At 34.0% G+C, this 26,892-nt stretch overlaps 1 protein-coding gene across 7 annotated transcripts in view; it reads left to right on the top strand.

The window, feature by feature from the left end:
• The window catches only part of Diaph2 (diaphanous related formin 2), an 875,814-nt gene that overhangs the window by 263,342 nt on the left and 585,580 nt on the right, over nt 1-26,892 (top strand). The gene's annotated exons all lie outside the window — the stretch shown is intronic.

Genomic DNA, 26,892 nt, shown 5'->3' on the forward strand with positions numbered 1-26,892 from the left:
GGTTCATGTAGTTTGGTATTGTATTTCAACATAAATATATATGTTTTATTAACTTGCAGAATTGATTGTTCAATTAAGCATGTAATTTTTTTCTGTCTGAATCAGTGTTTGCAACTAAGAAATTAAAATATTTTCTATTGTAACACGCTTGGAATTAGCACTTCCGCAATTCTTTGCTTTGTCACAACATTCCCTAGAACATGAATTTTGGAAAATTGAGAGGGGAGGGAATGAGAGAGAGATGAAGAATATTGTTTTATAAACTTCTTTGCATATTTTGCACACTGCAAGTATTTGTGCTCCTGATGTTCCTCATAGCCTGTATTTAACACATACAGAAATTTCAGCTGATTATACTATTTTGAAGAATTTTGACTTTTTTTTTTTGTTTGGTAAGCTTCAAAGTTAAATGGTTCTTCACTGATCCAGAGTTTGTTATTCATTTTAATAGCTTTTGAAAGTTGATAAATTTGGGGATTTAGCTCCGCGGCTTAAGTGCCTGCCTGGCAACTGTGAGGTCATGAGTTTGATCCCTGATACCCAAAAAAAAAAAAAAGAAAAGAAAATTGATAAATTTTATAGCCGTGTATTCATTGTTACAGTAAAGGATTCATGGAATTTTTTAAAAGGAAGATGCATGGTAAAAAAAAGAGAGAAAAAGGAAAGAGTGAGTTTCCTTTCAGTCTTAGATCTCCCAGTTTTTCCCCAGAGGAAATTGTTGATTTCTCACATCTCTTAGGAATATTGTATACCTCTAGAAGCATATGATATTTATAATTTTTTTGGCTTTTATGTCTTATTTTCTATGACTTTTGGTAGATTATTCCATATGAGATTGTATTTTGTGTTTTATATTTTTAGATTTAAAATCTTTTAATTGAAGGTACATTATAGATACTTTGTCTTTGCTGGATTACACTAACTTTTTTCTTTGTCTTTTTTCCTATTATATGTCCTTTATTTCACACTTAATGTAATATTGCATTCTTCATATAAGAGAAAGCATGCACTATTTAAACTTATGTGTCAGATTTACTTCTCTTAACATGGTTTCAGGATGTATCCATTTTCCTAGAAACTTACCTATAAATTTGTTCTTTCTTCTGTATGGCAGAATAGTACTTCATTGTGTATAAATACCACATTTTCTTTACCCATTCATCTGTTGATGGAAGTGTAGGTTGTTTCCAAGATTTGATTATTATGAACTGTACTGCTATAAACATGGATATACATACATCACTGTGATATGATGCCTTTAACTCTTTTTGGGAAGAAACCTGGAAGGGGAATAGCCAGGTCAAATGGAATTACTACTTTTAGTTTTATTTGAGGAGTTTCCATACTGATTTCAACAATGGCTGTGTCTGTTTATACTCCCATCAGCAATGATAGAGGTTTTTTTTTTTTTTTTTTTTTTTTTTTTTTTCTGTAGCATTTCCAGCCTTTCTACTTGATCCATTTTTTGATGGTGGCCATTCTTTCTGGAGTGAGATGAGATTTCAGTATTGTTTTAATTTGTATTTCTCAAGTGATCAGTAATGTTGAAAATTTTCATGTATTTATTTGCCATTTGTATGGCACAAAGTTAATCTAAGTGTTACCTTTACAGAGAAGTAGTGACTATTATGCAATACTGTTAATATCAAGTGAATGAGACATAGTAGTATAGTCCAAGATGAATTAGATATTAACATACAATTAGAATGAATTTTGTCCTACACTTAAACCTAGAGAAGAAATCAGAGATTATAAAGTAAATATTAAGACAATGAAGATATTGACTATAGCTTATATATAATAAATATAACAGCTATATTTTTGCTAGTGGTAGAGAAGAGTTCAACAGCAATTCTATAGCGTTAACTATGAAGAGAGTAACAAAACTTTGGGATTACAATGTTAAAGATACAGGGTTTGGGAATGGAAGAATATAAAAGGAAAACTTAGATACCTTAAGCTCTATTATATGAAAAGGAGGAGAGAAGTTTTACAAAGGATGTTACTGGGTAGTAGAAGGATATTTATAGAATTAGGTAAAGTTAGAAGAAGAAAAATACCAAAACATGGAAGTAAAAGATAAAGAAGAAGAAAAATAAAAGAAATTACATAGAGTTTAAACACGAAGGAGAAATAATTAACGGGGGAAAATTAAAAGGGAGAGAAGGAAAAAATAGAGAAAAATAGAAATAAAAGCAATAAAATCAAGGGAGGAAACACAAAAAGGCATATCCTTAGCTCCTGGAAACTGGTGAAGAAGAAAACAAGGACAGAAATAAAAACAAAAAGAAAAAGAAAAAACAGAATACACAGAATGAAACAGATAAACAATACACAAAAGCAAAACTAAACAACCAAATAAAACAAAATTCTCTAAAATTTTGAAGGTATGGTTTTCATCTGGCATCTATTGTTTTGGGGCAGTGTTCACCTGAAGACATGTCCTTGCTCATGCTAAATACCGAGTTGCCTGAAAAATAAGACTAACCAGACAATAATCAGTCTTGAAAACTAGAGACTGCTCCAGTCAGCCTGTCCTTGCTTTACTTGCTAGTACAGTGCACTTGCTAATGAAAACAATAAGTGAGTATAATGTTCATGACACTGGCCATCCCTATGATAATGACCAGATAGTGCCAATTTTCTTGTCATTATTATTTTTCAGGAAACATGATAGATGAAGAAGGCATCTACTGCCCAGATGTACACTGGATGTAGCATAAGCAAGCAGGCAGTGGAATCAGGATGAAGTTGCCAGTTCTAACACTCTCAATGCCATAGCAATTCAGGCCAAGCCCAGCTTCTGAATCTGGGAATGGCACCTGGGTTGTTTAACTTAAACCCCTCAGCAAGTCTCTTGCTGAACTGGGCACGGTCCTGGATCCTGGTTGTCTTCCTTCATTATTGCTCACCCAGTTACAGTGTTGGGAACCCTGAAAGGAAGCCTGAAAGGAACCTGTGGCTGCTCTGAATCTGGTGTCTAGTTAACCTCTCTTTGGAATGGCATCCAGCCACTCTTCCCTGGGATATGACAGGCACTTTGAATGAAGTCACTTACTTACCAGCTGTTACAGTAAACAGTATTTGCTGATCTGTTCCATTGCTGAATTTCTTCCTGAAGGCCTCTAGTGTCTACTATCTCTGTGTTTCTATAGATTCAGTTTTCCTTTCCCTTGTGCAGTGAGCCAGGAGCAAGGGAGAAAGTGAAGACTGTTAATTCATTTTTCCACATTGTGTTCTGTCTCTTCCATTTCTTTGTAGGCTTCAATGTTCCCATCAGATTTTTTCCTAAGTCATAGGAATCCACTTCCTTCTTTCTTTTCGATCCAAGATGTTATTGTAAGGTGTTTAGATTCCTGAATCTTGAAGAGGCTGATTTGTTGTTGCTTATCCATCATTTTCTCTTGTCACCTCTTTCACATTTCCTTGTATGGTGTGAGGTTTTCCCAGTGTCAGAGAGCAGTGTGATTTAGCCTTCTGGGGCATTATCTCAGCAACAAGCTCAGAGTGAGAATGAATTATGGAGCCTGACAAGTCTCAGATTTGTAGAGTAGGCCAGCAGGAGACTCAGGCTTTTAAAGAGTTGATGATCAGTCAAGGCCATTGATTGGTAATACACACTACTGTGCTTTTATATAATGCTTACAATTCTGTGGTATGAATTTATCTTAATTCATTTAACCAGTCTCCCGTTAAAGAATATTTAAATTAGATTCAGTATTATACAATTTAAAATATGCTGTGGGAAACGTATTTGTACATATGCTTTTGTGTGCATATGTGAGAGTATCTGTAGGATAAATTCTAGAAGTGAAATACCTGCATAACTTTTCTCCATTTAAAATTTGAAAAACAAATTTGTCTTCCAAAGTGTTTGTGTGATGCCACCAGGAATGCATACAAATGTAGGTTGTACATCAATAGTTTTAAATCTAAAATGCTCCAAAATCTGAAACTTTTTGAGCACCAGTATGAAGAAGCCAGAGTGAGAAATTTCAAGCTTGCCTTCATGTGATAAATTAAAGTCAAAACTCAGGGGCACTGAAAGTACTGTATAAAATTATCTTCAGGTTACATGTGTAAGGTATTTGTGAAACATACATTAAGTTTTTTTAGTCTTGAAGCCATCTTCAAGATACCGTATTGTGTATATGCTCATATGCTATAATCTGGAAAAAATCTGAAATCTGAAACACTACTGGATAAGATCAAACACAGTTGCAAGCATTTTGGACAGGGACCATTCTGTATCTCCTACCCCATCTTAGAAGTGAAAATGGTGAATAATTGGTGTCATAATATATACTTTTTAAATTCGGGATAATATTGAGCAGCTTTTCTTCTACCCATACACAGTGTTTATCTTTTTTCTGTGACCTTCTCCCTCTAGTTCATGGCACATTATCTATTGAGCCTCTGCTCTTTTTCTTACTTGTTTATTTGTATTGAGCACCACAATAAGCAGAGTTTATAACATTTTAGTCAGACTGGACATACAAAAAGTAAATATAGCCTCATTTGTAAATGAAACTGATGTCAGAGACAGAGGTATATACAAAATTTATTTCTGTATTGCATTTCTAAGAGTAGTATTGTGTAGTGGAAAACACTAAATGAAATAGAATTACAGGTTTTTGTATTATGATTATGATAGTTGTCACTGCAACGACTGCATTTTTGGCTAAGATCAAGTATAGTATCCTGTTACTGTCAGTTAAAAATGACTGTACTAGAGTTCACTTAGTTGTGTTGTGAGAAATAAGGTTATCTATTTAAAGCAATTAACACAGTGTTTGGTGTCTAGCAGGCACTTTAGAATATTAATTTATTTTCTCCATTTATTTACCTGATGGTTTTCCCATGAGTTTTGTTGTTCTTACTATGTTTTATTTTAACTGTTAATTCAGAAAAAAACTTTCTTTCTACAACTTGGTAGAATTAATCAGTTATAATCGAAGCAATTTTTTTTTTTCCTTTTTATCGGTACCAGGGATCGAACTCACAACTTCCTGCTTGCAAGGCAGGTGCTTATGCCACTGAGCTAAATACCCAGCCCCCAATAGAAGCAATTTTCACTGCCAAAACCTAATTAAATCCAAGTAAAACCAAAAGATTTTCATGTACTCAACTCCTGTGAATGCTGCATTTCTACTCTTCTTAACTTTAATTCTCCAAACTTGTGATATTATTCTTACTTTTCTTATTTTGAATATTTAAGTATAAAATCATGGTAAGGGTGCCTGCTAGTGTCATTACTTTTACTAACATTACTTCGGAAGAGCAGTTAGGAAATGCCTTAAGCATCATTAAATACTCTAGACATGTATAGAGTAGACAAAACAAAATTTAGTGATACAAACCTGCCATTTAAAATAACACTCAGTAACTATTGATTGATCTTCCTGTAATAGCTGAAGTTCCTTGTCACTGGCAATACCTTGATGTACTATTTGGTCAGTAATTGACAGGCTTAGAAAGACAGAGGAGGCTCCTGACTCCAACAATCTTTAATTCACTGCCCTGGCCTTCCTAGCTCTAAGACACAGCTTTGTTCTCCATTCTGCTGCTCAGTGCAGCCCATTCAGCTGACATGTATTCTAGCATAAGCAACATGTGCATTTTTTCTAAAGCCTATTTTCAAAACTCTTAGTTTCAGTGCTCCAGAATCATTGAAAACTTTTAAAACTTTTCTCTAGACAAATCCCTAAGTTAGAAATTAGTTCTGTTCAGGGACAGTGTTCTTCAGTCAGACTCATACAAAAGTCCAACAAAGTGAATCTTATAAATCTTTGATATACAGTATAAAGCATTAAACATATAAATACACTATCATATTGTACAGTAAGCACAGAGCAGCACAACTGTGACAATACCTGATGGACATGTGAGCTACTTAATGATTTGTTTACATCTACGAAAGTCTCTAATGCAAGGTCCATTTGTATGAAGGTTGCAGATTGAATGTTCGGAAGTCACAGACCTACTGTATTGTAAAGGTGTTGGAGAGTTCATTATAATTTTCTTGCCACATTCACTCTAAAGAGTTACTAGTCTATTTTCAAGAAAATACTTAAAGTATGGATTAGCTTAGAATTACTTAATGGAAAGAATTTTAAAATATACTGCTTCCAATATCTATAATACTTGTGTGTAAATATTTAATATTTGAAGATACCATGAAAGTATACCTTGTATTGGAATTACTTTAATAAAGATTTAGAGAAAATTATTTTTAATATTTTCTTAAAAATCAGATTATTTGTGTTAGGAGAGCATGGATCTCATTTCACTGAAGAAGTTCATAAAAACATCATCTTTTTAAAGTTGCTCTACTAAATGGGAGGGAAAGAAATAGTGTGTTGTCTGTGCACTAGAGAACTTGTAATATTGTGAGGGAGGTAGCAAGATTGACACTCTAATGAAGTTGTAGTAAATATTAGAGTAGATATTTTTTTAAAAACCATGGGAAAAGAAAATTAAAATAGTAAATTTTAGTAAGAAATGGGATTTGAGCCAAACCTTCATATTTATTGAGAATTTCAGTAAGGAAAGAATGAAATAAGTGATTCTTGGTAGAGAGCACCATTAGTAAAGTATTAAAAGAAAAACTTTAGAAATACTGAACATAACAGAGTTCATTTGAGTAAAGCATTCTTTACAGCAATACAGCACATTCATGAATTGTGCTGTAGCCAGAATCAGAAAAACTCAGACAAACTTCACCCAGTAGTGTAACCAGTGAATGGGTTTTTAGAGAGTGAGCATAGAAACACAGTAGAGAAATGAACACATTGGCAATAGCTAGGCACTTGCCTTATTTGGGTATGGTCTGATCATTTGGTTGTTTGTGATTGGTTGAGCCTTGGTTCAGCTTTTTATTAAAAAAATGCTCTGTTCGGGTTTCATTTTTTAAGTTGGAACTCAAAGTTTATGGGCAGCTTATAGCTATAACCTAATGGGGAGAAGTACACACATTTTTGAAAGCATAGGCAGTGGCAAGTTGGATTAAGATATATAGCAAAAAGGCTTGAAGAAAATAATAGGTAGAAATTATACACTGAAGAAATTGAGATCTATTCTATAAACATTAGGGAGGGACACAATAATGTGATTATTAACCATAGAACTGGTCTTTGATTGACAGAGATAAGGGATTGGAATTTATAGAAAGGTGAAGGATCATTGATTGTGAGTTAATAGTAGTAGGCTAGGAAAGACAGGATATTCTGATCAGTACAAATACATAATATTCAGCTCTAAGGCCTCTTTTGACGTTTTCAAATGCCATGTTCTCATGGTTATGATAGTTAGGCTCTCCTTATATACTATTATGAAGTCATAAGACAAAGTTTATTTACAATGCTCTCTGAATATATATATATATATATATGTATATATATATATATATATATTTATATTTCCATAGCTAGGTAGGGACAGCTAGAGAAGATCTTGTTGATACTTTTTTGGAGGGAGAGTACCAAGAACACAGGACGTCAGGCTTGCTTGGCAGGCACTGCACTGCTGAACTAATTCCCTGGCCCCTTGTTGATACTTTTGAATATCTATAATGTATGTAACTGTTGGAATTTGTATAATGATTATATGTTATAATTGATTATGTAATTTGATAATATTTGCAGATATATAACTATTAAGGTTACAGTGACAATTATTTTACTTAAAATTTATAGTCACTTATAAATAATAGTGATATATAAGAATTAAAACCATGGTAGTGAATATTGACTAAATTTGAAATAACAACACATGCAGCTGATAAGTACTAATTCGTTTAAAATTTCTAAAGGTCTTTAGAGACCAGTAAATACAAAGATAGCATGTTTGTGGAAGTTGGAATCAGTTTGTTTTGTTTTAATGTTGCTTGGAGAAACTATAAGAAATAAAAGGTTAATGAAGTTTAGCTTCAATAAATATATGAGATTAGTAAAGCTTAGCTTCTTCAGTAATATTTCTACGGTACATTTTAGCTTTAGTAATCACAAAAATTGAGGTTCTATAAATGTTGCACATGCATATAAATATCAGTTTGCAATGCTTGAAATATTTGCCATAGCTTCCAGATGATAATGAAACTGAGTTTAAAAGTATATGTGCATAAAAGCACTTTTCCATTAGGACCACATTTTAAATTGCATTTTTCAGCCTTAGAATCTACTGACTGCTTCTGAAGATGTCCACCCTCTTTAACTGCTCAGTACAATATTTTGTATTTAATAAAGTAAGGAAAAGACAAATGAATATTACAGTTCAATTGAACTGTCTTCATAATATAGAAATTCTTGAAACTGACTTGAAAATAATGTCTGTCTCAGAGTATATATATCTTATAATGTGGTCCTAAAGTGCCCAGAAAGAGCAAGTGTTCTAAGAAATAATTTGTCAGCTTAATGACACAGCATGCAAACTTCTGTAGTGTAAGCTTTAGTACATTTGAGAATACATGAGGCAGGTTTAAATCTTTTAGGCAGCAAACTAAATACCAAACTTACCTTTCTTAGCTTGGGTTGTTGTAATAAAACATAAACTGAGTAGTTTATGAATAGTAGACATTTATTTCTCATGGTTGTAGAGGCTAGAAACTCCAAGAGTAAGGCACTGGAAGTCATAAGAAGTTTTAAGCTAGCACTCAGAGATCTCTTTTATAAAGGCTATACCCTCAAGACCTAATCACCTCCCAAAGTACACACCTAATACCACCTCTGTGGGAGTTATGTTTCAACATATGAACTTTATTTCTTTAATTCATTTGTTTGTTTGATGTTTCAAAATCATGTCTTACTATATATTGAACTCATTATGTAGCCCAGGCTGATCTTGAACTCAAGGTGATCCTCTTGCCTCAGCCTCCCATGTACTGACATTACAAGCACATACCATCTACATATGAATTTTGGTGAAACCTAAGTTTTAGTCTTTTGTAGTACCTGTGAATAATTTCATCATTTTGTTTTATATATATATATGTGTGTGTGTGTGTGTGTGTGTGTGTGTGTGTGTGTGTGTGTGTGTGTGTGTGAATATATATTCAAAGAAATATGTATATGTATTTCTTTGAAAAAATATATAAATATATGTGTGTGTATCTATTTCTTTGAATTTCTGTAGATAAACTCACTATTTTTGTCACCTACCCCAAGCTTTTTTCTTTATGAACATTTTAAGTGTTTCAACTTAATGAAGATACAATAATAATATGTGCATTTCTAATTGGAATTTTTCACTATCAAATATTGATTTCTCATATATAAAAGAGAAAGCAAAGAATTTTTGAGACAGGACTATATGCCACTTTTTAATTATAAGTCATCAGTTATAGAGTGAAGTAGAGACAGCCTATCATCTGCTTTCTAAACAACAGGTTTCAAAATGGTTTCATCTTTGCTTATTGATGATGATGTGGTTACTATTAACACTGGTACTACAGTGACTACCTATAATAATTGTAATAATAATAGTAGCATATGTTATTATGGCAGTCATAACAGTAGCACATACATGAAAAATATAACTTTTCCCAAAAGCTGTGATATTTTATATCCCTATTGTATTTAGTCCTTACATTAGCCTTAGATTATTTTATTATTATTTATTATTATTGTTATATAGGTGAAGAAAATGAGGTTATGAGAGATTAAGCAATGTTTTCTTTACATAAGCAATAAGTGATAACAGTGCATTTGCATCCAGGTCTTCTCTTGATTATTTCTTTATGCTGTATCAATAGGTTTAATTCCTTTTATGCTTTGTAATTTATGAATTTTATTACATAGTTAACAGAAAACTTTCATACAGTTAGTGGTATAGTTTCATATGTATTTTAATATCTCATGAAATACATAATCCTATTACCCCGGCACTGAAGACAGGCCTTTTGAGCTAAAAGCAAAGTAGGATGTTGCTTGTTATCCCCTGAAGAGAATAAAGTTATTCCTTGTGTGACTAAGATTTTTTAAAGGTGCTTTCTGGATGGAATTTGTCATTACTAAAACATTGCTGTTATTTGGGGTCTGACTCCTCCAATTATGAATGAAGGAATGTGATTTTCATATTATTAGGTATTTGGTAATGTTACATCAATATACATAGGATACATAAAGTGATGAAATACATTTTTCATTTAAGCTCTTTTAGAGTCTTGTATTTTATTTCTTATTTTAATATATTCATTTAACCTTTGAGTAAGATTGTCTATTCCTGTTTTTGACTTCTAAACATATAAATAGGTAAGATGAAAGGTGTATTTTTGGTAGCAGTTGCAGTTAACACAGGTTTTCATTCATATTTAGAATCATTGTCCTAACTAACTTTTTTTATACTGACAAATAAAAATTATGTTGAAATCCATATGAGGTTTTAAACATTGCTATATAAAATTACAGAAGGTTATAGTATTTTTAAATGTATATTGCTGGCTGTTAAACTAGTCCTAGACTATATCTTGTATTTCTTGAATTTCAATATTATGAAGACAGAGAAAGAATAAAAAAACATTTTTCTGATTTATGAAACATTTAATTTTAAGAAATTGAAATCTAGTTTTTTGAGTGTATTATATATCATTAATTCCACTAGTCAATTTGTTCTTTTGTATGAAAGTAAACATAGCTCCCTTTTCTTAATAGATTATTAAAAATATGTGATTATTACTTAGTTTTCATGAATTCTAAACTATGCTTGTTTTTGTATTAGTATTATCATTATTATGAATAGTTTTAAAACCGTGTTTAATATCTTGTAAGGTAGGTGAGTTGTTTGAGCTAAGTATTGCTGAGTCCACAATAAATCCTTTAAATGACTGTTGAATCCAAAAAATACAATGTATAGATCTCTTATATTTCAATGCATGCTCTAAGTCTATATTTCCACTTGAAAATAGATTAACACTTTGTGTATGATTATTGTGTTAAAAGACTATTAACTTATTGTTATGAATAATATTCCTATGAGTCTTCCACAAATTATCCACAGTTTGACAGATGGAAGAACATCTATTTAAGGGCTAGAGGTTGGCTCAGTTTTAGAGCACTTGTTTAGCATGCTTGATCCCTTGACTTTGATTTTCAGTACTGTAAGAACATACAATCAAACATGCAATCAAATCAAACCTGAAAGCATACATGTTTTCTGACAGTATCAAGTATCTTGGTGGGATTGTAGCTGAATCTTCTGCTTTGAGTTTCCTTATACGTCTACATTTGAGGTATTAAAAGAGTTGTGTCCTCATCAGAAGGCCAGCTTGAGAAATATTTTATATTTAAATTTACCTACATAGTTACTGCCAGGATTCAGTTTAGGGCTATTGAACTGAAGGCTGCTGTTCCTTTGCTGGTGGTTGTCCAGAAGCTGCCCTCAGATCCTTGCTTATGGGTCTTTCCTATAGTACTGTAGAAAATGCAGTTTAGTTTAGAAACAAAAGCCAAGAAGTGTCCATAAAGAAATCATAGTATTTTTAAATTTAAAGTATCACTAGTAGCAAGTAATTGGGTTCATCCATCACACAGACATGCACACACTCAGGTTGGAAAGAAAGCACTTGGAGGGAAGAATTCTAGGAGTCAGGGGTGATTTGGGAGCCATTTCTGAAGATGCCCACTTCATGGATATATTCAAAGGGTGATTGAAAAACACTTATTACAACAAACGTTACATTGTGAAGAACTGTGCAACAAGTATGTTTGAAATAAGGGGCAGTATTTGAAGAGGAATTAATGGCAATGTGTCTTTCATTGTAATATTTAAAAATTTTAAATATTTAGTGTATTTTCTAATGTATCTTCTCAGTAAGCAGAAATGCTGTGGCATGACTTTAATGGGTGAATTAAACAAAATATTCCAATTGGTTTCTCTATCTTCATTCCTGTTGTGTTGTGATAATGACGATCCTATGTTGAGAACATTTCACTAATTACTCATTATCCTCAGGAGGACATTAAATGGCCTTCTTATTTATCAAGGCCATTTACCTTTTCAGTCCCCCTATTGGACTGAATGCTTTTGCTCCTGAAACAGAGGCTTTTAAAAGAATCTGCAACTGCTCTTTGGAAAATTTCCACTACTATACTTGATTTCTAGGTAGCTGTCACTGCCTCAGAAAGCAGTCCTCATGGTCAACACCTCGTAAGTCTTTTACTCACCTGTGTCTCCCATCTGATACTTCTTATAGTTAAGAAGAAATATTACTATTATGTTTACTCTACTTTTCCCAGTGTATACCCCAGTTTTTGACAAGTATAAATTAAAGACCACACAAAAGAGTTACAGTTCTTTATATTTAGTTTCATAGTACCTGTTATGGCTTGCATCTAGATTTTCTTCCAGAGACTCATGCAGTCATTGGCTGGGCTTTTGGGAGGTGGCTGAATCTAGGGTATATAACGCTGGGATTAAGGATGTGATGCTGGTGTTGATTCATGTTGTCATGCTGGGATTAAGGATGTCCCACTATAGGTATGAGTGCTACCTTCTCTCAGAGTGGGTAGCCTAGATAGTATATAATTCACAGAAAGAGGGCTGTTGCTGTGACTTGCTGCTTTACTGCTTTGCTGCCTTGCTTCGTTCTGCCTTTTGTCTGCTGCTTGCCATCAACTATTTCTGCTCTGCCATACAAACCTGCCTCGGATTCAGAAAACTATGAACCAAAACCTCTACAGACTTTTAGTAAAAATAAACCTTTCCTCCTTTAACTTTGGGTATTGAGTATTTTGTCTCAGCAGTAAGAAGTAACCAAGACAGTATTTGGCACCAGAGAAGTGGGGTCCTTGTTCTTACACATGTCATTGAGGAGCCTTTCAGGTTGGCTTGTGGGAAGAATTTGGAAAGGATTGGAGATGCTGGCTGAAGAAGCAGCCCTGGAGTGCCTTAGGTTGTGTTTGATAGGAGATTCTGGTCAGAGCTCAGAATACCAAAATGCTAACAGAAATGCTGCCAGTGGCTGGGAGGTTTTTGCTGGGAAGAAGGGCTGTGTTGGCTGTTGGACTTCAGATGATGTGTGTTATGGATTGTCAGAAAGTCTGTATGTATTGTTCTCATGTCCACAGACTGCCTGAGACTAAGGTTAAGCATGGTGCACTAATTAATTTTGCAGAAGAAATTTCAAGAGAGTCTAATGTTGAGCAGGTGGCATGGCTACTGTTGGAGGCTTTGTAGCCAGATCTAGGTTGAGAATAAAGAGCAAGGAGCTAAGAATGATTTAAGATGTTGGCCATTTATCTTGCCATTCTAGAGATGCAAATTAAAACAACACTGCCTGTCATGGTTTATGTCAATGGCCCCCAGGCCTCATGCATTTGCATTGTGTATTTGTGATTGGTTCATTGTCTAGTGCTTGGATTTATGGTGTTAGAGCTACACCCACCTATGGGAGAGCCAGCATACAATGTAATGGCTGGAAGAAAGCATGTCTCTCTCTCTTTCTGGTTTCTGCCTTGCTGTTTGCAGCTGCCATGAACTACGGCCCCACCATGCCATCCTGCCTTGGAGCCAACTGAGTATGGATTGAAACCTCTAAAAACTGTAAGAAATAAACCTTTCCTTTCCCAACCTTGGGCATCAGGTATTTTGTCTCAGTGAGGAATAAAACATAACTAAGACACTGCCTCACCTTAAAAGAATGGCTGATATTAAGAAATCAACCAGTGACATGCTGAAGGAACTATGGGGAAAAAAAGGAACCCATCACTATTGTTGGTGCTAATACAGACTGGTGCAACCACTGTGGAAATCAGTGTGGAGATTCCTCAAAAAACTGATTGGAGGTCCCATTCAACCCAGCTATTCCCCTTGTGGTTATCTTCCCAAAAGTATTAAAAACATCATAGTACAATGATATATGTGTACCCATATTTATAGCATCACAGTTTATAATAGCCAGATCTTAGAAACAACTTAAATGTATATTGACTGAGGAGTGGATAAAAAAGACATGGCATTTGTATGTAATGGAGTAGTATTCAGCCCATACAGAATGATAAAGTGGACATTTTCATAGGTAAATGGATGCATCTTGAAAACATACTTATTAGTGAAATAAATATGTCATGTATGCATAATAATCTCATTGTTTCATTAGTTTGATAAGGAAAAAAACATGCATTTTGTCTTAGAGAGAATGACTTCAGCCAAGCAGTGACTAAGGCCACACCTGCCTTCACTTTAACCAATTGTGAGACATTTTGAGTTGACTTTTGGATGTTTTAAGAAATTTTAGATATGCTATAAGGTTTGGGTTTTTTGCATGAGGATATCCAGTTGTTCCTGTGTATTTATTAAGGGAACAATCCTTTCACTACTTAAGTACTTTTGCATCTTTGCCAGAAATCAAATGTTTGTTATCTGGGTATCTATTTTGGGACTTTATATTGTACTTTGGTTGTTTTTCTAGGTGATATCAATTCTGTTTTGTCATGTTGGGTGTAATTTTGTGATAAGTCATGGGGTTGTTGAGAGTTGAAGCTCTAATTTTGTTTCTTTATCAAATTGGTTTAGACTATTCTGAGTCTTTTATTTTTACAGAAATGTAAGAATCAAAATATTAATGTATATGAAAAATGATGTTGATAGTTTAGGGATTGTGTTTTCTGATTCTTATTCTTTTAGTTTTTTGCTTCATTCTCTCTTTTATTTTTAATTTTAAAAAAAGATATTGTAAATTTGGCCAAAAAGGAAGCTTCATGAAAGCTGTGGACTGCAAAGATAGAGGAGAGGAAAACTTGGTTGATGAGAAGGAAAAAGACAATGGAAAAGACAGCTTGAGGACATCAGAAGGAATAGTAGGACTCTACTCTTTGCACTCTCCAGTTTATAAAGGTGAAATAATATCCTCAGAGAAAAAAAGCCCCAGAGCACCATGTTCTAGGATGGTGGCAGCATGGACAGTTTGTTCCTTGGAATTGGATTCACAGTGCTCAGTGATTCAGGCACTTGACCTTTGCAGCCAAGAGAAAAGCATGCCTGGTTACTGTTCCAGCTGTGAAGAGACATTGACATCATCCATATGGTACTGGTTTTAGGTGCATACAGAATGGTAGTGTTATGGAGTCAGGATGGTTTCTGCTTAGATTTCAGAAGATAATCTAGGGCATAAGGCAGAGTGTCCCTGAGAAGGCAGTGTATAACGCTGTGAGTGTGAAGCCAAAGGTGCATTGGAGAACACAGAAGTTTGGAGAAACCAGGAATGTGGATAGTCTGAGGAATGCTGCCAGGAGTGAGCAAGACAAATCCCTGTGAGAAGCTGTGAGAACTGTAACTACATCCATCGCCATAGAGGTAGAGCCACCCAAGATCTTTGGAGTTGATATGTTGGCACAGACTGCCTTTGATGCTTAATGTTGAACATAGGATTTAATGTTTGCCATGCTGTATTTTGGAATTGCTTTAATTCCATGCTTATCTATCCTCCTCTTTTTACCTTTTGGAATGGAAGTGATTGTTATATGCCATTGTATATTGTAAGCATCTACCTTTCTTTTCATTGATACAGGAGCTTGCACCTAAGGATTTACCTTCAATACTCAGAGGAGACTTTAGAGTTGGACTTTTCAGCAGCAGTGAAACTGTTAGGAGTTTGGCAACTATTAGAGATGGACTAAATGCCTTTTGCATGCAGGGATATTTATAATACCTTAGGGTTAGAATATTATGGTTTGTGTCTAGATACCCCCCTAAAACCTCCTGTGATCATAGGTTGGGGTTTTCAGATATAGCTTGATCTAGAGTGTGTGATGCTGATATGGTGTCATGCTGGGGTTAAGGTTATACGATTACTAAATCAGTTTCGTTGATTGATTTGGCATAGTTCTGGGTGTAGATAATGGCATGGCACATCCTGATTGTGAATGCTATCTGCCCTAAGTGCATATGTTTTGGACAGTGTATAAGGGACAGAAAGAGAACTGCGGTTGTTGCTTACTACTTTGCTATTTTGCTGCTATTTTGCCTTCTGCTGGCATGAACTGTTTCTGCAGTGTCCCCTGCCATGCCATCCTGCCTTGGAGCCGGCCAACTACGAACTGAAACCTCTACAAACTGTGAGCTACAGTACAACTTTCTTCCTTTAACTTTGAGTATTGGATATTTTGTATTAGCAATGAAAAAAGTAAATAATACAGTACCAAAGTAAATAAAGTAGATGTGGTAGCTCCCATAGTAGGATGCAGAATACCTACTTATGTATTTAGTAGTTTAGTCAGTGAGATATTGTATCTGATTCTTTGGAATCCTTATTACTGACTGAATATCAAATGTGTGCACAATTGAGTCTCTTGCGGTCAGTTTGCTAATGTTAATTTGCACATTTATTTTCCTCTGATTCAGTACTTCACTTTACTTGGGTGTATTTTCATTTTCTTTTTTTTTAATTTAAATGTTAAAAATATCTCATTTTTCTATCCTTTACTTTTTTAAAGTTTTAAAGTGTGAGAGCTAGATTGCTTTTCAGAAAACCCTTGTTTACCAATATAACAATTTTCCCTGTAACATTTGTTAAAGAAGCTAACTTTTCTCCAGTGCATTACTTTGTAATGCTTAATACATGTAATGCTTAATACAAGGGGATGCATTATCATAACTCTGAAACCACACAGCTATACTTTTAAACGTTATCGTTTCTCTATAGTGGAAATGTGCCCACTAAAGCACTGCTATCACTACTATTACTTCAAGACCTCCTTATTTGTCCTATAGGACAGTACTAGGCTATTATATATGAATTCTCCTTTGAATACCTGTTTGCCTCTACAACCCTACCTGGCTTGTGTAGGGTATTAGTGCCTTGCCATTAATTGGACCCAGTAAAAATACACTCAAAAAGAAACAGAACTAATGCATTAGTTTGCTCTCTAAATGGTTTCAATGTGTTGAACCTTGGTTTTTTTTTTTTTTTTTGGTACTGAGGATCAAAATCACAACCTCGTGCTTGCCAGGCAGGCACTTATGCCGCTGAGCTAAATCCTTGGCCTGAAACATTTCTTTTATTATGAAAAAAAATCTAGAAACAATAGCAAAGTATTTAAGTTACTGACCCCTCTTTGTTATGTTCCCCATGCATATGTGGACTGCCTTTGGTTTATCATGAGTGAATAAATAAAAATGCTACTTTTATTTTTTTTCTGCCTCCTTCCACTATTTCCTCGTGTTCCTTGCTATCTGTTGGTATGGGCTTAAAGATTATAATTTTTATTTAAATTAATTTTATAGCTTTCTAAGCAAAATATATGATACATTCAGATGGCAAATATAGCTATTGTGCATTGCCAATATTTCTCAATTAGAATGGCTTATAAGAATTGACTGTGTCTGGTTTCGTGTGATCAGAATAGACTGATAAACATGCAGTGTATGGGTAACAGTGTTGTTTCCTTCCATGTAATTGCTTTTATTAGAAGGCAACAAAAGTACCTACTCTATAACATGTGATGCTATTAGGAAATTTGTACTTTTCTTTGAAAAGAGAATTTGGTTTGATTAGGTATCTTTTGTTCCTTTAACAGCAATAATAAAGATGCTGTCATTCCTCTCCTAAGTTTTGCTTACTTTGGATCAATTAGTGCCTGAGTATTGAGAGCTAGATTTCCATGTATGTGTCAGTAAGCAATATTGGTGGCTATATAGATACCAATATATTGTAGAAATGAGACAACAGTATTATTTTAGTAATTATTCCAAGCTGCCATTGAGTCTGTTCCCCTCACCTTATTTGCTTATTCAAGAAATGTGTATTGAATTCCTGTCATATGCCATATTTTGCTATTTGGCACAGAATCCTTTTTATTCCAGGAAGTCACAGAATGAGTTACTCTGAAGTTTTAGTGGTAGAAATGGAATTTTTTTGTCTTATTTTGCTCAACCAGATTCCCTGTGTGCACATTAAAGCTCTGCTTAGTTAACTAGATTCAAGATAAATATCTTCCAAATATGTCTTCCTACTCAAAGAGTTTCCTAGTGTCCAAGTTATTATTTTTTGTAAAGGTTGTCTAGAAATATTTAAATTATTATGCATTACCTGAGCCACTGTCTACTAGCATGGTCATTATTTTCCAGAAAGTTTTTGTTTAGTTATTTTCTTACTCCCAACCAATTTTTACCTGCATCCTCTCGTTACTTCTTAAAACTCAATGTGCTTCAAAAGATCCAGTGAATCCAAGCAAGAGCTGAGGGAGCCTGAGGGAAGAGGATCTCAAGTTGAAGCCCAACATGGGTTACATATTGAGACCCTGACTGAAAAGAATGAAAGAAAGAAAGAAAGAAAGAAAGAAAGAAAGATGCAAGCCAGTCAGCCAGCCAGCCAACCAGCTTGTAGATGTAGACCAGGGCAAAGGCTCAGGACCTCGGGATGGGCCATCCATTTGGGATAGGGGCAGAGAAGCAGGTGAACTTTTGGGTAGATATGTAATTTAAAGTTTAGAAATGGAATTAAAGAAGAAAATGGTGAACAATAAAAATGAAAGTGAGATGATTGATAAAATCTATTAGAGTAATATGTGCAATAAGCTTACCATGTCACTAGGTATTTGTTTTATAGACTTAGTAATTGAATTTTTCCTTGAAGTCTTACCTATCTTTCCTCAGAAATGAAATTTTTTTAATTTTAAGAAATGTAGTAAAGTCTTTTCCAGCAAGTATGAATCTTTAACAATAATAAATTCATTTTTATATAAATTAATAAATTTACCAATATGCACTTTATCTATATAGAGAATCAGCTCTGTGCCTGTATCTAGACCATGGAGAATGTAGCTATGATTTAGGCAGGTATTATTTATGGTTTTTTTGGTAGAATTTATAATCTTAAGTAAAAGCATAACAAGCATATTATTAAATTGTTAAGAGTGTCAGTTTAAAGAAGATCAAATAGAGCGATATGATATAGAACTATTTAGATGGGGCATTTGATGTGAAGTTTAAATAATTTAAAGAATATATGAATTCCCAGGCTTGGACTGTGTGCATGGTTGTAACCCAAGCACTCTGGGAGATTGAAACAGGATTACAAATTTTAGCCCAATATGGACAGTTTACCACCAAAATTAAAGTAAAATAAACTAAAAGTCCTTGAAATGTAGCTTAGAGTGTAGGGCCTGGGCTCACATTTCAGGATGAAAGGACGGATGAAAAAACAGCGAGAGGGACTGAAGCAAGGAAGGAAGGAGAAGGGAAAGGAAGGGAGTAAAAAGGAAAGAAAGGTGAAGGGAGAGAAGAAAGAAGGAAAGAAAAATAAAAGCACATGAATTGGAGAATTTATTAAATATATATAAGCAGAAGCCAACAGTATTCATTGATGGATTGGCAAGAGGATCTTTGGAAAACCAAAGAATTAAGATCATTTGGCGTTAGTCAAAGATACTACTGTGTAACAAATATATTGTATTCATAAAATCATAAAAGGCTAAGGATAGTATTGATGGAAAAATTGCTTAGAGAAGTAAAATAATATGATAAGACAACCATCTTTAGATATGGTTCTAATATTTTCAAAGGTAACAAGATCCAGTGTAGTTTGAGTTTGTTTAGTGTTAATGCATAGAAATCACTGGGATATCTTTAGTGCTAATGTTTCCTTTACCTCTAGGGGTTTGTATCCCACTTGATTTCACTGTGAAGACAATGCTTACATATTTCCTCTGTTTAGCTATTTGGTGAAATGAATAGTGAATCTTTTTTTTAAAAAATTTAATCCAGGTTGAGATCATACTGAGCACTAGGCAAGAATTAATTACAAATTCAATTTCTTGTAGTACAGTGAGAATTCTATTCTCATTTCAACTAAATATTTGATCTAAGATTTTTAAATTATTTATGTGCTCGAAGGACATAGGGGATTTGCTAAAAACCCTTTTCTGATTAAAAAAAAGTTTTTAATCAGAAATTCATCAGTTGCCTAAAAGAATTGTTTTTAAATTTTCTTATATGCTTTCCAGTGGCCTGAATTCAGAGAGAAATACTTCATTTTGGGGTATCATCTATTAAATATCAAAAGAACTGTATTCTAAAATTCAGTTTCCAAGTAGAAAAAGCATCTTCTATTTATTGTTTACAAGGTTATGCATTATCTTCTAGACAATAAGAGTAAATTTAACATTGTAATTATTATGAAATTACCAAAATATACATTTGTGTCAAAAAATATTTTGGTTATATTTTGTAGTATCTTGTTGTGACTGTGTAATCATCTGTGTGCCTGCCATATTTGAGGAGTAATTTCTCTGTTAATATAGTACTGCTGAATGAGTGGAATTGGGAAAGCAACTATGATTATTCATGATTTCCTTATCCTTTATATCGTAGAAAACTTACCACCAAATCTTAGTTCATGGTGGACTGGCTGAGCTTCTATCCTGGACCACTGATGTATACTGAACTCTAATATTTTGCTTCATTGCGGTTTGGTAGAGTGGGGTTCTTAGCATCATTGGAATCACTTCCTTTGTGATAGTGTTAGAGAATTGCATTCAAGGAGACAAAGTAACTTCTCCGCATGATAACCTCCTTTCAAAAAGCAGTTCTAGTGCATGTGGAAAGTATACTGCTATTAAGATTTGAGAATATGCTTCTATAAGGATATCTTAGTTTATATGATCAGTCAACTCCAAAAAAAATATTTTGGAAGGCCACTAGGACTATAGACTGTACTGGATTCTGGTGTGCTTTGTGATTCTTTTCTTATTTTAGCATTTAAAGCCAAGTTCACTCTAGAGAAGTAGAGAGGGAAGCAACAGAAAAAGTGATTTGTGCCATGCTTAGTACATCCTATTCTTTCTACTTTTGTGCCTCTAACAAGCATTTTCTAGGGATATAGTTGAAGGACTAGAGATTAAATTCTCGTTCTTCTTTGTACAGTGGTCCCCTGTTGATGGTTTAACCTAGGTGCTGACTTACGTAGTATGGAAACAGGCTGTACTGTGGAGCTACCACACATGGCTCTACTGGCTTTTATTCCTTCTCTGGGTTGCTCTACTCTTTCCTCTTATTCTTCTGTTTCTTTGCGAGCAGGAAGCAGTTATAATTAAGGGTACTTAATTGTCTTTGCTGAGAATAAGACTAATATTACCCTGAAAAAGTATACTTCCTATTATTATTATGTCACTATCACTGGAATCTCAGATATCTCAACATTTTCTTTTTCATAGCACTTCCTTCATAATGCCACATCTTTAATCATAGTTTGCATAACTTACAACCTCTGCATGAAGGATTATAGTCTTTTTCTTTTTTTTTTTTTGGTACTGGAAATTGAACTTAGGACCTCACACTTGTGAGGCAGACATCGTGCCACTAAGCTATATCCCCACCCCCAAAAGATTATAGTTTTTACTCTTAAAAAAATCAAGCTTAAATAAATAGGTTCACAAATGGAAAAGAAATTGTAGTAATAGCTTCCATTTACATAACATTTAGTACTCTGTGCTAAGCACTGTTATAATTGCCTGAAATGCATTTACCTATGTTATTTTCTCAATAACCTGTTTAGGTTACAATTATTAGTTAGATTTTATACATGTGGAATATAAGGTACAGAGAAGTTACATAACTTGCCTAGGATAACATAGATTTTAAACAGGGAGATAGTGATACTAAGGCATTTTGTTTTGTGCCCTTTTTTGTTTTCTACTGTGATGTAACTTACGAGTTTATTAATTGCGGTAATGTCATTTTCAATTTAACTTTTCATCAAGCTCTACAATGAATCATTTTCTTTCTAAATCATGTTTCTTTGTTGTATTCATCAGGGATAAAGTAACATCACATTAGTAGGTGTAAGTTTTTCATTAAATTAATGTAGTGCTTTTAGAAATTAATATATTATAAAAGCTCCATTTTCATAATGGATTACTGGAAAACAGCTTGTTACATATATGAACAAAATGTTTGTTTCTCAGTCTCTAAGTCAGTAAAAATTGTGAACTTCATTGCAGTTACTGTGATTCATAGCTAAAGTACAGGATTTCTTTAGAAAGTAGACATCAACAAAGTACCTAGAATACATTAGTGAAGTAATAAAAATCTTGGCCTAATGAGATATAACTGAAACATGGTATATGTCTAAATTTAAAACAGTTACCTTGAGGACATTTTTTCTTGAATTCCACTCAAAAATGCTTCCTCTTGCTTTGAACATATTTACCCTATTTTTCCTGCTACTTTGTAAAGTAGTTCTGACAGCTGTCTTTAGAAAGTGTCTTTAGTTCAATTGTCAAGGCTGCCTTGATGTTCTGAATTGATTCAAAAAGTTTATTCATGATCATTTTGACTTTGGGGAAGAGTTAGAAGTCACACGGTTCCAGATCTGGTGATTGAGGTGAAGACAACCCATTACTGGTTTTTCAAGCTTACCTTTCCACTGGTTGTTCTTGGGAACAGCAAAATTCATTGGGTTTTCTTATTTTTCCTTACAGCTCATAAAGACACTCATGGGGGAGGACTTACAGAGCTGCTTTAGAAGGTGGCAAAAACTATGGGCCAAGTGTTGTCCAAGCCAGGGGGAGAATTCTGAGGGAGATTAATGGTCTTATGGTTTAACTAGATGTCCCCCAAGAGCTTCACGCTGTTAACAGTCCTGAAATGTTAATATGATGAGTATAGGGGGATTGGATAAACATGAACTTATTAAACTAGGAAGATTATTGACAATAGTATTGTGACTGTTTGGTTGGCATTAAATCTCAATAGAACTATCAGAATGTAACTGTATAAAGGGCAATAATAATAAATAACGAAGGCCCATATCCAAAAAAAATTTACTTTCTCTTTAACACATAATAATTTTTATAATACAATATAGTGCTAGTATAAAGATGCATGAAAAATATTATTGAAGAATAATTAAAGATCAATCCTAATGATTTCATATAAAATACTGGAACTGCGACTTGTGGCATGTGTAGACATTGTTTTTCAAAAAAAACCCCAGGGTGTTGTGGGCAGAAAAAATTATGTGAACAAGGGTAGATATGATGTCATCACATATCAGGAGTAAGACATAAAATGATTGCAGAATATGGCATGAAGAATAGGAGGAAAATGACTTGGAAATGAAAATTGTGGTGACTTGGTAAATGTTTTCTTTATTATCTATGGATAACATCTCATGGATTTTTAATTTTTAGGGCTGGGGATATAGCTCAGTGGCATAAGCGCCTGCCTGGATTTTTAATTTTTAACTTTAGGTTTGGTATGGTATGCTCAAATTGCATTTTAGAATGATCACTTGCAACAGGAAATTTGGGACTGATTGGAGAATATTTAGGCAGCTTATAAATAACATCTGATTATGAGGTTTTATGATTTGAAGTCAAACCAATGAAAGTGAGAAAGTTAAGGAGGGAGCTAATTAGAAAGTGAAGTTAACAGTTATTAGTGACATGTTCAACCTGGAGAGATGAGAAAAAAGAAAGCGCAAGAATAAGTCCAATACGTAAATGCCATATATCTCACTTGTATGTTGAGGTGAATGGTAATGCTACATACTAAGATAGGGAAGAACAGGAGAAGTAAAAAATAACATTAGACATAATAAATTTAAGAAAAAGATAGTTAAATTGCTGTGTCCTATAGGAAGTTATAGAAAATCAGAGCTCCAAATACATAGATGACTTTGAAAGAGAAAATTTGGGGTCATTTAGCACAGTAGTGCTGCATGTGCCTGGAAAAGAGTGAGATCCTGAGTTTGATTCCTGATACCAACTATAACCAGAGAGAGAGAGAGAGAGAGAGAGAGAGAGAGAGAGAGAGAGAGAGAGTGAGAGAGATAAAGAGAGAATTCATCTATATATGAATAGAATTTAAAACCATGAGAATAGATGAGATTACCCAGAGAAGAACTGTACAGACAAAAAGATCAACCAACCAACCAACCAACCAAACACACATACATACATACATACATACATACACACACAGGCCAGGATTAATCTTGCAATACCCGTGGAAAAGGAACAAGACAGCAAAGGAAATGTCAACAAAATAGAATCAAAATGAAAAGTGTTACAAAATGTAGAAGAAAATATATCAGGAAAAAGAAGGGACTAGTTTAATCATATTGACTATTGTGGAGACGCTAATTCACATAAGGAAAGCAAAAAGCCTTTTAAATTTGACAGTATGGAGAATGGTAGTTGCTGTTTTTAGGGATTGTGAGGAGAACAATTAGAATCAGGGCAGAATTTATAATATTATTTATGATGGTCGCTGAAGAAGGTGCAAGAAATCTATCCACAACATTAAAAGACCCAGAATATTCAGCCAAGGGCCTGGATCCCATAGCAATGTCCCACATGCATTCAGATGAAAACCTAGAGCCCATGACAATGCCTCACACGAGTCCATCTTGAGGTCTAGAGCCCACAAGAAAGAGTCATACCAGTCTCTTTTACAAACCTGTGCTGGGAAAGCCCAAAGGTCAGTGGTGGAAGCTAGAAAGTCTTTACCAGCAGGGTGAAGGAGCTGTGCTAGTAGGTTAAGGGTTCTACATGGAGCCAAGATGTCACACTTATGGTCAGGAAATACCAGAGCTTTTCCGAAAAGCATCACAGCCATCCTCAGAAACACAGAGGCCCCAAGCTTCTCCAGTGATAAGCATAGTTAAGTACAGGCCAGGGAGCCAGCATGATGAGTTTGTTCTGGAGATTAAATAGCATAGCTCTGGAGCCAAAAAGCAATGTTGCATGTAAGAACCACAGCTCCTCCAAAGCGAACTACAGCCACTTTTATCAACAACATTCCAAGCTCCTCTGATGACAAAGGTAGAACTCACACTGGGGAAGCTAGTCATGAGGAGCTTCTCCAGGAGAACCAACAGCTGAAACAGCAACACTTAAGGAAACCCACAATGCCTCAATGCCTCCCTTCTTTTCCACATTTCTATTTGTGCTGGCAGCTTTCCTCAGGTGGAACATTTACACTCAGCACCATGATGATTTAATTCAACTGGTGGTAAGTTGACCATCAACTTTTAAATCCATAACAGTAGTGTTTATATATACATATATATATATATATATATATATATATATATATATATAATTTTTTTTCTCTTTCACATTATAGAGGAAAAGCAGATTGAAATTTTTTCGTATTTAGACATATGGAATGGATCTGATGATGCTAGTCATTGATATATACTACAAAAGAATTGCAAAGTTTGCTAGAAAACAGAAAGAACAATGAATCCTGTTGAGTATGATATGCAGGTAGAGATGTTCAGAAACTAGGAAAGCATATGATCTGGATCTCATTAGAGTAACTTTTTCTGGAAATAAGAATTTTAGAAGTTATTCTATAGCTAAAGACTCTCTGTATATCCTCATGGATATTAATTGAAATAAAATTATTTATTAAGAAAAATCGGCTAGTATGTTACAGCAATACACATGCATCACAGTTTGCTAAGGAGGCAATTGAAAAGGAATGGAATATATTAGGTTAACTTTCATTAAAGGCTAATTATTTCAATAAACTAATACAGATTAAAGTAGTTAATACCAAAGGACATAGCTTTCACAGGTATGATTCTAGTTGTTAAAAAATTGTTATTTCAGGCATCTCTATAAAATTCAAACCTAATCAAAGGACTGGAGGTATAGCTCAGTGGTATCACACTTGCCTAGCATACTCAAGGCCCCAATTTTGATTCCCAGCCTCACCAAAAAATGTTTCCATTGTATTTATACCTTAGATTTTTATAGAGTGACATAATAGGTTAGAATGCTTGTTCATTTCTTTGTTTACCGAAAGATAACATAAAGTCAGATAATATAATCTCTGAATTCAAAGTAGTTCTTTTGGAAGTTAATTCTCTAGTAGAAGTTCTATCCTCAGACTGCTACTTTCAAAATAGAGTTAATGGTTGGAAATATAGAAAAAGTCATAATTGATTTAAATTATTTTGTCTCATTGTTTTTAATGCTAGTAAAGAAACATTGGCTATAGTTGACCATATTAATTTTAATTTTACACAGCTTTCTTAAAATTATGTTATTAACTTTGTAGAGTGAAAGCTTTATGTTTCTGGAGAAGTGACCTTGTAAAATGTTAAAATTGCATTTTGTGCTTTTAAAAATACTTAATGATTTGTGCTTGATACATTTAAACTCTATTGAAGGTCAAGGATTCTATTAGGGAGTTTTTATCTGTAAAATGTTGACAGAAATGAACTAGATGGTTGAATTCTCAGTGATAATATGTCACATCTGTTAATAAATTGTCTAATGATAAAGTCATAGTTTTCTCATTATTTTTCTTAGAAACAACCACTACTAGTTCATTAAATATTGCATTATTAGAGTGTATTGTGTCAAAATTTGTCCCAGCCACAATTGTTGCATAGCAACTATTGAAATTGCTAGTTATGTCATCTTCAGTGACTTATGTATAATGTATATACCATGCATTATGGTGAGGTAGGACTGTCCAGATCTTCAAAAGCATTGGTAATTTCTACTGGCCTCAGTGTGTATTTTATACTGTATATTGAATTTAGATATCCATAATTATTTTACTTTTTTTGTGTCATATCATGTCATATCATATCATATTTTAGGACAGGATTTCTCCATGTTTCCCATACTGGCCTCAAGCTTGCATTTCTGCCTTAGGTTCTCAACTAGCTGGAGTTATTGGCATGTGTCATTGCACTTGGCAAGATTTGCACGATTTGTTCTACAAATCACACTGAATGGTAAAACCACAAAACAAAGGCAATGAAGAAAAGCAGAACTATTGTTTTGTTTATTTATTTATTACTATTGTGTATCATCTAGTGAGTAAGTATATTTTATAAAGAATCAGATTTATTCTGACCTCAATAATAGCTGCTGCTATTTCATTGCAATAATTGCTTTTCAGCCAAACCATCTTCAAAGAAATGATTGAAAAAAA

Source organism: Cavia porcellus, unplaced genomic scaffold (assembly GCF_034190915.1).
Source record: "Cavia porcellus strain 051 isolate PalLab524CR breed Dunkin Hartley unplaced genomic scaffold, mCavPor4.1 scaffold_3, whole genome shotgun sequence".
Classification (NCBI taxonomy): Eukaryota; Metazoa; Chordata; class Mammalia; order Rodentia; family Caviidae; genus Cavia; species Cavia porcellus.